The following is a 13,088-nucleotide window of genomic DNA, read 5'->3' on the forward strand; positions in this document are numbered from 1 at the left end:
TGGTTGTAATTGTGGTACCTGGTTCCCTTGAGGCAGAAGCTTCATTGTCTCTACTTGGCTCCTTCACTTAACTCATCATGTCTGCCTTTCCATTTGTCATGTCGATGACTTCACCTAGAATCGGTAAGGGCTCCCCATCTTGATAATCCTTGTTGATTTTCTCACAGGAGGGATAAGACTCGTCAAATATTGCGTAAACACTTTCCTCAACACATTGAGTACACTTGTTTTATATCTTGTAAGCTTTGTTTTGAGAAGAATACCCCAAAAAGATCCCTCATCACTCTTGGAATCAAATTTTCCAAGATGATCTTTTCCATTGTTGAGAACATAATATTTACACCCAAATGTTCCCAGGTGAGTCAGCTTAGGCTTCCACTCAGCAACTCATAGGGGGTTTTATTCTAGAGAGATCTGATCATGCACCTGTTCACCAAGTAGCAGGCAGTGTTGACAACTTCAGCCCAGATGTTCTTTGCAATCCCACTATCGATCAACATATTTCTTTCCATTTCCTCAATAGTTATGTTCTTCCTTTCCACAACTCCATTTTGCTGGGGAGTTCTTGGGGCTAAGAAGTTGCGAGTAAAGCCATTTTTGGTACAAAATTCATCAAACTTGGCATTGTCAAACTTTGTTCCATGATCTGATTTAATGCATGCTACTCTCAATTCCATCTTCACTTGGATTTTCTTTACTAAGGCTGCGAATACTTCAAAGGTTTCATCTTTTGTTCTAAGAAACAGAGTCCAAGTGAATCTGGAGTAGTCATCCACTATCACAAAGATGTACCCTTTTCCCCCTGCTTTGCACTCTCATAGGTCCATATAGATCCATATGAAGGAGATCAAGTGGTTTTGAGGTGCTAACATGTTTCTTTGACTTGAATGAGGACTTCACATGCTTCCCTCTAGTACAACCATCACAGACTTTGTGTTCTTTGAACTTTGAAATGGGTAGACTGCGAACCAGGTCCTTCTGAATTAGTTTATTCAGAAGAGAGAAGCTTGCGTGCCCCAGTCTTCTGTGCCACAGTTCAAAATCATCATTAACAACTTTCAAGCAACTTAGATCACCACTTTGTAGAGACTCGAAATTAGCAACATAGATGTTCTTGTATCTTTTGGCCACAAGTACCACTTTACCACTTACCAGATTTGTAACTATGCATATCTTGACAAGAACTCCACCTTGTTTCCTTTCTCACAAATCTGAGAAACACTCAAGAGACTGTACTTAAGACTATTGACATAGTACACATTCTCAATTGAGTGAGTGACTTTCCAGCTTTTCCAATACCAAAAATGTACCCCTTTTTCCCATTTCCAAAGGATACACTCACTCCTTGCAGGGAATTTAGTGAAAGAAAGTCCATAGTATTTCCAGTCATGTGCTTTGAGCAACCACTGTCCATGAACCATTATTGATTGCTTCCTCTCACTGTTCCCTACACAAGGAGATCATGAGTTAGATTTAGGAACCCAAGCAAGTTTGGGTCCCTTGTAATAAGAAAGAGGATGAATAAATGGTCTTTTAGTCCATGTAGGTAACATGCCTTTTTTATGAGTGGCACCTGGTCCCTTTTCAGCAGTTACTCTCTTAGCAAAAACTTTATTTTTCTACAGAGATTGAACCCTGTCTTGGTAATTTTCCTTGAAATGCACATTGTTCCCACAGTGGGTGCACAACCAATTATCGGGTACAGTAACATATTTGTTGTGAGGGTTATAAGGAGTTTTCTCCTTTTAAAACCCTATTCCCTTCCTGTTACCACCATTATTTTCATACATGACAGTAATAGCTTCCGAGTACCAGGTCCATTTAAGAGACTTCTCAAGATCATTCTTTACTCTTTCCGTTTTGCTTGGAGTTGCCTATTTTTCTCAAGTTCAACACATAAATTAGTTCTCACAGAAGTTAACTCTTTTTCAAGCTTAATGTGTGCCTCACTAGCCATCTCTTTCCGTTTTTCAGAATTTCTAGGCCTACACTCAGCTCCAAGTTCCTATATTATTTTCTTTAAGTCTATAATCACTACTATAAGGTCATTTCTCTCCTGCTCAATAGCATTCACTTTTTGCACTAAGACCTCTTTTTCTTTACTGAAATTCTCAATGGTTTCTTTATAGTCAACAGCTACAACCACCAAATCATCTTTTTTTTTTGTTTTTTGTTTTTGTTTTTTTTTTAAATGAATTGTTGAGCAGATTACTATTAGAGGTAAGAAAAAGTTACAAAATGCCTTCCGCACCTCCAAGAATGGATCAAGCAAGCTCATTCAAGATTTTACATATTTTAATTCTACAAAACTATAGGTTAAGATAAAAGAACTCTTTAATGAAATCAAGAATTGCCAAAAAAAGGAGTAAAGAAAAAGAAAGATGAAACCTTTGAATTCTTGCACGGTAAAACATTGTTCTAATAGCAAGTTTTGGAGCCATTTTCCAGTATCTTGGACTGCCTAATACATACATATCGCCACTAACATAGCTACATAAACGATGATTCATGTAGAAGCTAACTTCAACATTCTCGAAGAATGTAGACGCGTATATATTTATAACTACGACTAATAAACCGAGGGAGAGATGAGAAATCAGAAACGTGCTCTAAGAATGAGCAGAACAAATGTTTACAGCTTTTGACCTGAATAAAGGTCCATTACCCTGGAGGACCTGGAATGCGCCTTCTTGTTATCGGTGACGCCAAGCCACTTCTTGAGAAGCTGGAAGACTTTCTCATCTCTTAATAGTTCCCTGTGACCACCTTGAACTCCTACTCTTTCCACCGCTTCAAAATTATCCGCCTTTGCTGATTCAGCTGGAACAGTTCCATCACCGTCCACGTAGGAGTATTGCGGCATAGTATGGCAGACATTCGTCAGGTCCTCGATTGGTGAAGCCTTTGAACCATAACAAACATCAAAAGGTGTATCAAAAGATGTCCCGTAGATGCTATAAAAAGGAATTCCTTGTGGTAATTGAGCAGTGTTTAAAATTTTGCGAGTACTAGCTGCCCAATCAAGAATTGATAAGTTGAAAGGTAGAGGCACTGTTTTCCCATTTAAGTTGAGCTCATTACTCTTCAATGCTTCTTGAAAGAGAGTCACACTTGTACTAGCGCCATAACATTCTAGTTCAACCACTGTCTCCCCCTCCTTAGATTTTTTCCTCCACACCAAAATCTCAGGTTGCTTTGCCCACTTGAAGTCGGGATTGGGCAACATCTCGTAGATTGATGGGCACTCAACCAACAATTGATGCATTGTCCACCTTGACACGAAAATGTTGCTTTCAAATCCATCAACGAACTGCACCCCAGTTAAGTGAGAATCATTAATGCATCCAGGTGCACCTTGAAAAGGAGTGGCAATGGTAATCCACTTATTCACATACTTGGAAAATACCTATTGCTTTGGCGGAAGTCGTAACCAAAACCGAACAATGTGGTTCCTTTTTCATATCCACATTTGACGAGCATATCAATCATATCATGAAAATGGTATACACCGGTCAAGTGTACACACTTCACCATCATAGAAGGATCCAAAATATCAATTGCATATAGCCCATAATCATCTTCATTGATAATTCCGCCAAATAATACTAAAGAAAAGTTATTACTACCTGTTTTAGGATTGTAAATGGACCATAACTTATTCTTAAACTCAAGTTCAGCAAGGAGAAGTCGGACCCAAACCCGGGTTTCAAAACCGCCCAGTTTCTTACTCTTTGAATGGAGAATGGACCCGGCAAGAACGGAAACCAACAATACAGGGTCTCTATCAGCCACAACATCGTTGACGGAGTCGGAGCTCCGACCCGGAAAGAGACAACAACAGTATTGTTTGAACATTTGATGCTCCGGTCGGAGCTCCGAACAGCGACGGTTAGTTCAGTGGAGGTGGTGGTAGTTGAAGTGAATGGCTCGTGGCAAATCATCTTTTTCATGTTCTACACTAGCAATTTTTTCAATTAGAACCACCTTTTCATTTTCAAGATTACTTATGTTTTCCTTCAGATCAACTACACACACTACCAAATCATCTCTAATTTGTTCAGCTTCTCCTAGTTCTAAGGTCAAAACATCTTTATCATCTACAAGACTATGATAGATATCAATTAATACATTTGTTAATGACATGAGTTTCTTAGGGGAGTAGGATTTCAGATTTCTCTGAACATCCCTGAAGTTTACCTCATCATTGACATCTTCTTCATCATCGTCTGATTGAGCCATCAAAGCAAATAGAGAATCATATTCATTTTCTTCACTTTCAATTGCCATCATGGAACTGTCACCAGCATTGGTTTCTTCTTTAGACTCACTGGAGGAATCTCCTGTTGATACCCAATTTTTTGCCGTGTATTTTTATATGTAAAAAGACTTTAAAATAGCATGTATATGCATATATAAGTATGTCCCAAGGTCCTATTATTTTTCTCAATTTTGTAAAGATTTTAAAATCAATTTTATTACCCTATTTTATTAAGAAAAAACCCAATAATTATCCCCAAAATTATCATCTTGGTGATTCATTTATTGGATTCTCATATTTTTACCAAAATATAGCTAAGGCAATTTTGCACATTTTTATTTTAGTATTTTAAAATAATTACAATATTAGCTTATTTTAAGATTTAATTGTGTTTATAATTATAAAATTGATTCCAGTATTTTTAATTTGACATTTATATATTATTAATTAATTTAGTACCTTTAATTTATTTCCAGGATTTAATTTACAACTTTTATAAAAAATAAAAGGGAAAAGTGGCTATTTAAATACTAGCCCTACTTATTTCAATTTTAGCCTAAATTCTACCTCAATTAAACCCAATTGAACCCCAGCCCAATTCCTAAAATTACCTGCCCCTGGCCCAATTAAATCCAACCCGCCCGGCTCCCTGTTTAATCCAGGTCGTTGATCAAAATGATCAACGGCCACATTCTTTCCTTTCCTTTTTAATTCACCAACCCCACTAACCCTAAGTCATTTTCACCTACCCGCCGCCTCTGAAACCCTCCACTCTCTCAAACTCTCTCGAGTCTCCTTAGCACCCTAGCCGCTTCCACCCTAAAAGCCACCGGAATCCATGGCTTCCAGGGCTCTAGGAGTCTTATACCTACCTCATGTTGCTCTTACACACCTGATCTCTGAAGATTCAAGGCTTGACCTTGAAGGTTTGTGCCCAGACCTCTGTCGATCGAGGTTCCACGGCCACCTCCGGCCTTGCTCCGGCGTACCACTGTTGTTTGAGCATGATCCTGACCTCTCCGATTCAGATCGGTGACTTTTCAAAGCCTTTCTCATTTCTAAGGGTTCTCCTGAAACCCTAACCCTTCGAGGTTTTTCCGATTCCCTTAGATTTGTTCCAGATCCAGGCTTTCCTTAAGGTCTTAAACGTTTTCTTGACTTTTTTTTCAAAAAAACTACTTTCAAAATCTTTCTTTTCCGATCTAGGGTTTTTGAAAGTATTTAAGTGTTTTCTAACTTTATTTTTTCTTTTATGTGTATTTGCTTCTATTGGGTTCTTGTATTTTCTTCTACCATGTTCTTACGTGCCTCTTCTGCTATATTTTCCTATACTATGTTCTCGTATGCTTTTCTACTGTATACTTTCTCTACTGTGTTCCGATATGTTTCTCCTACTATATTTTCTTACTAAGTTCTTAAGTTTCCTTATTAAGTTCCTTTTATTGAGCTCTGTTTAAAGTTTCTTCTAAAATTTCTTAGCATGCTTCTTCTACTGTTCTTATCAGTCTTCTCTATTATGTTTCATATTAGCTTCTCCTACTCTATTTTTCTTTGAATTCTGCTACTATGTTCTGCGTGTTACTTGCTATCATTGTTTTCTCATGAGTTTTTGCTGCTGAAAGAAACATACAAGAGGTTTTATAGAACTGAAACCTCTGAGCCTGTTTCGATTACTTGCCTTCTCATCTCTGTACTTGATTCAAGGAGGAAACCCTAGAATTCGGGGATTCTGCCAAGTTTGATTATGTGATTTGATTGAACTAGGGTTTTTATTTTAGAACCCCTTACTCTTTCAAACCAACTTCGAGTCTCTGAACCGAGTTTGGACATCCTGTTTGCATATGATTCTGTCCTTTAGCTAAACTCTTCTAAAACTCTTTCTTAACTGGATTTTTCTATTGGTTTTGCAATGGCACAACGTTTTCTTCCAACTCAACGTGTTTGTGTACTCTTTATATGTGATGAATCTTCCTCTAAAAAAGGCTTTCAACTCGTGATTGATTCAAATTCCTTCTAAATAGGTCTGATTGATTCCCTTTCCATTGTTTGCTGATTTCCCTTACGTTAAAAAACCTTTCCCATCTTTTTGACTCGGTTCATTCATACAAGATCCCTGACCTTTGATTTACTGGATGTTAATTGATTTTCTTGCCTTGTTTGTACAACCGCGTATTTCAGAAATTCTGTCTTTAAATAACCTTTATGTATTTACCCTTAATTGCATGATTTGCACAAAGTGCTTATTCATTTTTCTTTCCTTAAATTGTTTTTACTCGTTTAAATCTAAATCCCTTAATTAAGGGAAGTCTTGTATAATTGATTGACAATCAGTTCCTTGACTATTTTCTTACCTTATTTCTTCATGATTTTCACACTATAAAAGGCACGACCTTTTTTCACAAAGAGGACATCAGAATCCTTCTGAACTCATACTCTCTCACAATAACTTTCTCTTCTTGTCTGCATTGTGGCATGTTTACAAGACCTACTACTTTTCTTTGTTTGTTTCCTTTGAAAATGGTATGTCCTGATTTAAGCTTCAACACCACAACAATGTGTTTATTTACAGTCTTTGTATCCAAGTATACTCTACTGCTTTCTGTAAAGTTCAACCTTTAAATTAGTATGCTTATGTCCTACTACCTATTTCTGTTATGAATCATCGCTCCCTATTTCCTTTTATGTGCTTTGAGTTACAGTTTAAAATATGGCAATATGCAAGTTATTGTCTATGGATTGAACTTGATCTCTTAGAGGATCCTAACCTCTAAACAATGTGTTCTAATAGGCTTATGGGTGTGCTGGCATTTCCCATTGTTGGGTATTCCCACTAGCCTGTCTTTGCCTATTTACCACCTCTCCATTCCCTATACCCCTATGTGTATTAATGTGAGCTATTTTCTCTTCCCCTTTCCCCTTTTCAGAATTCTGCACTTGCACCCTCTCTTAGTGCCTAAGTTCTGCCCCCCTCTTGTGAGCCTTGCCTTGGGACATTGAGTTCCCTCTGAACTTGGACACTTGAGGGCTGACCCTTCTACGCTGCACTATGTCTTCATCTATAATGCATTTGGGTGTGAGCATTGCCCGGAGTCCATATGAGGCTCTTATAGAACTCTGACACATCCAAATGGGAGAAAGGCTTTGAAATAAGATCTCTTGGAGTTGGTTTACTTCATACTTCAGACATGAAGTCTGAATCAGGCTCTCCTTGGTTGTACTTATCTGATTATATTTTTGCTTTACTTTACTCTCTCTGGGTTGTAATAACTTTGTAATAAAACTCTAGGAGATGACTAGTGAAAAAGGAGGAGTAACTATGTATGCAGAAAGGGATAGATAACCTGCCTATAAGAGTTTATGAATTCCTGCATTCTCATATAAACACCATGTCTATAGGAATCCTGCATTCTCATATAGATACGATGTCTCTAAGAATTTCTGCATTCTCATGTATAGATACCATGTCTATAGGAATCTTGCATTCCCATATAGATACCATGCCTATAGGTTATTTCTGAATTTCTGTATATCATATAGATATCCGCCTATAGGAATTTTTGAATTTTCTGTGTATCATATAGATATCCTGCCTATAGGATCTTTCTGAATCTTGCATATGCATTCCTCATTAGGCAAACATGTTTATAGGTCTTAAATAATCAACCGCAATTAGATATCATGTTCATAGGCTTTAAACGAAATTCAACATCTAGATGTCATGCCTATAGGATTTCTGCATTTTTTACTATGCTTATAGAAGTGTCCAAAATCGACAACACATAGAAAGCATGCCTATAGGAGCTTCAATCGAATCTGAACCGCTTCACTCGCTTATAAGTCTAAACCAGTAACAATGACGCATGCTCTTTTACTAAAACTCGCCTTTCTTTAATAACAGATGATTTTTTCTTAAATCAGTATGTATTCATGTTTACTTCATTATTTCTGGAATCGGTAGATATCATGCCTTTAGGGTCATCGTCTAACACTTTGGCAAGCCATAGGGTGAATGTTTATAAACTGAATCAGACTTTTTATCAGCTACAACCAGCAGTCAATCCTGATTCGGGCTTCTTATCTGAACTATGTAATGAATCAGTATGCCTCAACCTTTAAGTTTAGTCAGGCCATAAACAGTATGTGTAAGTCATGCTATTTACTTGCTTTCTTTGTTTAAAGGAGGTGTATCTAAGCCTTTCTACTTACTGTATGCTTTCCCCAATGTGCTATACATGTTTTTGTATGTCGCCTTAGTATTTTACCCTTTTGAAACCAAGAATAAGCCCAATATCTTCTATCTTTAGGATTAGTAGTCCCAAATGCCTCCGGGACTGATAGGATAGGGGCGAGTAATAGCATGCAATAAGTAAACGAGACCATTTCGCGCTTTAATACCTCAACCGGGCGGGAAGGGTAGATATGGATATGATGACCACGCGGTAACATCACGTGTAGCCCCTCATTGAGGAGTGATTATCAGATGTTATGTGGGGTGATCCATATTATTAATAAACCTAGGACCCCCTTCCCTTTGTTTTCTTTGTTTCTCTTAAATATTTTTAAACCATTTCTTTTAAGAATCAACTTTTTTTACTTTTCTTATTTGTAACCATTACGTGAAAACCCCCTCTAGTTTGAAGTTCTTATTTGCCTACGTATTATTTGTACCTAAAGTCACAATAATTATCTGGCCGGGAACCACACTAATGGATCCTGAGGGGTTCCTAACACCTTCTCCTTTGGATAATTTCAAGCCCTTACCCAATCTCTAGTTGTTCAAATCAAACCTTTCTTAGTGTCCTAATGCACTTAAATTATTAGGTGGCGACTCTTCAATTCAAAACCCAATTCCCGAAAGGAAACGATTTGTCCTCCCAAATGTCATAAACCCGATTTCGCGAGAAAAAAGGGGTACGACAGCGTGGAGACTCTGCTAGGGATTTTTAGGCTTTTACCATTTCAGACTATTATTGTGAATTTATGCTTCTTTATGCGCAATTATTTGTTTATCTCTTTTAAGCATTCAATTTCCTTTTCTATTGCAAAACTGACTTGTCTTTTGTTTCTTTCTTTTATTTCTTTTACTGCTTTCCTTTATTACTACTTTAAATTATGAAGAATTGCTGTAATTACTTCATAACGTGCAAATACGTGACAACTTGTTTTAATTATTGCATAAGCATGTTTTCAACATCATATTCCACTCGTGCCAAATAAAATACCATAGCAACGCCTTTAATGAGTTGTTGCGCTCTTCCGATATTATCACTCCTAGATCCAGAAAAGGCATATTTGCAGTAAGACTAGCCGATCAATGGTGTAGTCAACGGTTCCGTGCCTTTCCCTCTTGAGTTGTCCGCTCAAGGGTACCAGTCTAAAACCCCCATAGAAACCTCACTCTATTTAAACTGTGCATGGTCAATCCTAGCCGAGTCAGTTATATTGTCCGCATAATGACTCTTTAATATAGCCTTGTCCAAAGTCCACTGGGTTTCCCTAAAACCCAAATGGACACCACCACGTTCTGTGCATTTATTTGGAGAACTAAATGCTTCATGCTAATTATTGATATTTAATAGTCGAGCCTGGCGGGGGTAAGGGCCTAACCTTGTTTGTCTTGCAGAAAATGAAGAACGAGGTCCCCAGTTTCGGTATGGTTAGCACGCCCCCACTCTTGCTAGACTGGTGGAGGAGTCTTCCATCAGATAACCAAATCAATAAGTGGAATGAGAGGGCCACCAGAGCTAGCGAAAAGTTAGAATATATGGAATACAGTCTGCTAGAATTAGAAGGAAAAGTGAAGAAGAGAGTCACCGACTGCCAGAACGCTAGTGAAACGAAGGAGAACACCTGGGAAAGGTATCTTTACGCGAACTGGAGGATTTGATCAATGCGAGGATTCAACCTGAGGAAGGTCCTTCTGGGACCAAATAGATAGGAGCTTGTTCTTTAGAATTCTAAGTTCTCCAAATCAATTTGTTGCTAGGCCTACCTCGGGCATAACGAGGCTCTTAATTAGGACACGATTTACATGCTTGCACTACGTGTTTAAATATCGCAACATTTTTTTCTTATAATTCGTACTGACTTGTTACCTTTTGTTTTTACTTTTGTTTTATTTATTCCTCTTCCTAAAGGTTAGTTAGGGCCCTCTGGCAACATCATCTTATTCAACGAGATCTAGGGGCCCTCCACCCACTCCTCCTCTTAGTCCTATAAAAAATAAGAACAAAGGGAAGATGGAAGATTCGAACAACACCAGAAAGGAAAACTCAACTGAACGGGTAGAGGTCACTCATGGTGCTCAGGTCTCCAAAGAAAGTGCATCCCAACTCGAGCAGAAACTGTCGAAATTTCAGGAGGAACTTGATCAGGTCCGGAATCTGGCAAACTTGTCATTTTCCCTCACCACTCTCGACATTAATTTCCCGAATGCTCAGAACCCCACACCTCTACAAAATATCCCAAAGTCACGAAACCATCCCTCTCCTTACCACCACTGCGATACTTGCCACACATCCAACAATACTCCACTGCTCATCCCTGAACCTTTGAATTTCACAGATGACCATTTCCACGCCCACCATAACACCCCCATTTATCTGGAGACCATGCCACATTCCACCAAACCCATCTCAAGCACACCTGAGTCTGATAATAAAGACTCACTCATCAGGAACCTGGCTGTGGAACTCAATAAATTAACTAGTTGAATTCAGGGTGTCGAATGAAGTAAGGGGATTGAAGGGTTGAACTACGAAGATATTTGCATACAACCGGATGTCGAACTGTCTGAGGGGTACAAACCTCCTAAGTTCGAGATGTTTGATGGTACAGGGGATCCGAGAGTCCACTTGAGAACATACTACGACAAGCTGGTTGGAGTAGGGAAGGATGAAAGGATTCACATGAAGCTTTTTATGAGGAGTCTGAGAGGAGATGATCTCTTGGTACATTAGCCAAGACCCGAAGAAATGGTCGAGCTTAGTGAGTATGGCGTCTAACTTTATGGATAGGTTCAGGGTCAACACAGAAAATGCGCCAGATGTGTTCTACGTCCTGAATTTAAAGAAGACGCCCATGGAAACATTTTGCGAGTACGCTACTTGTTGGAGATCAGAAGCCGCTAAGGTTAGACCGACTTTAGAAGAAGAACAAATGAACAAGTTTTTCGTTCGGGCTCAAAACCCATAGTACTATAAAAGGTTGATGTTGATTGAGAGCCAGAAATTTTTCGACATCATCAAGCTAGGGGAAAGGATCGAGGAAGGCATCAAAAGTGGTATGGTTACAAACTTTGAAGCTTTGCAAGCTACCAATAAGGCTTTACAGTCTGGTAGTACGTCCAAGAAAAGGGACGTAGGTGCCGTAATGGTTGCACAAAGAGCCAAATCCCCTATCAAATACCAAGCCTATCCGATACCTCCACTCACATATCAGCCTACCTCAAATTACCAAGCACCCTCATCCTCTTACCAAACTCCACCACCTATTTACCAATCACCCCCACCTCCTACATATCAACCTACTTTACCCAGATATTCCCAATCTGCACATGTCTACCAAGCCTACAATGCTCATCCATCCCACTATCAATCACATCCTACACATCAAAACATTCCTAGACCTCGACCAAATTTCGGCCGCAGACCTCCCAAACAGTATACCGCCATTACTGAGCCAATTGACCAGCTGTACGAAAGGCTCAAAGCTGCTGGTTAAGTCACCCTATCCCTGCTATAACCCTTGAAAACCCTTCTCAATGGGTCAATCTAAATAAATCATGTGCATACCATTCCGGCAAAGGGCATACCATTGATGAATGCTGCTCTCTGAAAGACAAGACCCAGACTTTGATTGATAATAAGATCATTGTGGAAAAGGAGCCTACTCCAAATGTCCCCAACAACCCTCTGCCAGACCATAAGGGTGGAGGTGTTCACATGATTGAAATAGAGGATGATTGGGATCCCAAAGGATCGATCGGTTTAATCACAAAAGGTGACAAACCAAAAAAAGGCAATAGTCACCCTTAATTAGATTGTAGTCCAGACTCAGCCTTCTGGGCACACTGAGGTAAACATGGCTGTGCCACTTGAGTTCGAAGCAACTACAAAGACACCAACACCAATCGAGGTCGAATTCATGACTCCATCAAATGCACCTCCACCATTTGAAGTTGCAGTTTTACCTCCCAAAGCACATGCTTCGTTCGGAGTGGAGATGTCCATGCCGATCCCAGTGGCGATGTTATCCGTAACACCATTCCATACAAATGCCATACCTTAGGATTACACAGCCGAGGCGAGAAGGAAAGATAAAGCCAAGTTCGGGGAAATAGTTGCGGCATAGGGTATGACAAGAACCAGCAGGGTTTATACTCCGGAACATTTAACTGAGTATAGTAATCAGGCCTCAGGTCGGTCGGCCATCACTAAAACTGGGCCCGATGATCTCTGGAGAAAGATACAGGCCAAGGAATACTCAGTCATTGATCAGCTGAACAAAACACCGGCACAAATTTCTATCCTAGCTTTGCTGCAAAGTTCTGACGCACATAAGAATGCCTTGTTGAAGGTGCTGAGTGAGGCATATGTACCAAGCAACATCACCAGAGGAGAAATGACAAATATGGTAGGGAAGGTATTGGAAAGTCAGAAGATTACTTTTCATGAAGATGAGCTGCCACCAGAAGGGTTGAGTCACAACAAAGCATTGCACATCACCGTGCAATGTGAAAATTATTTTATCACTAGGATCCTGATTGATGGAGGGTCCAACCTCAATATTTGTCCGTTGGTAACACTCAGAACATTGGGAAAGGGGCTGT

General features: G+C 39.3%; 1 pseudogene; it reads right to left on the reverse strand.

Annotated features, from left to right (window-relative positions):
- Window positions 1–2,366: 2,366 nt before the first annotated feature.
- LOC107761460 (phospholipase A(1) LCAT3-like) lies at window positions 2,367–4,013 on the reverse strand (annotated as a pseudogene).
- Between the last annotated feature and the right edge of the window lie 9,075 nt (window positions 4,014–13,088).

This window comes from Nicotiana tabacum, chromosome 3 (assembly GCF_000715075.1).
Source record: "Nicotiana tabacum cultivar K326 chromosome 3, ASM71507v2, whole genome shotgun sequence".
In the NCBI taxonomy this organism is placed as follows: Eukaryota; Viridiplantae; Streptophyta; class Magnoliopsida; order Solanales; family Solanaceae; genus Nicotiana; species Nicotiana tabacum.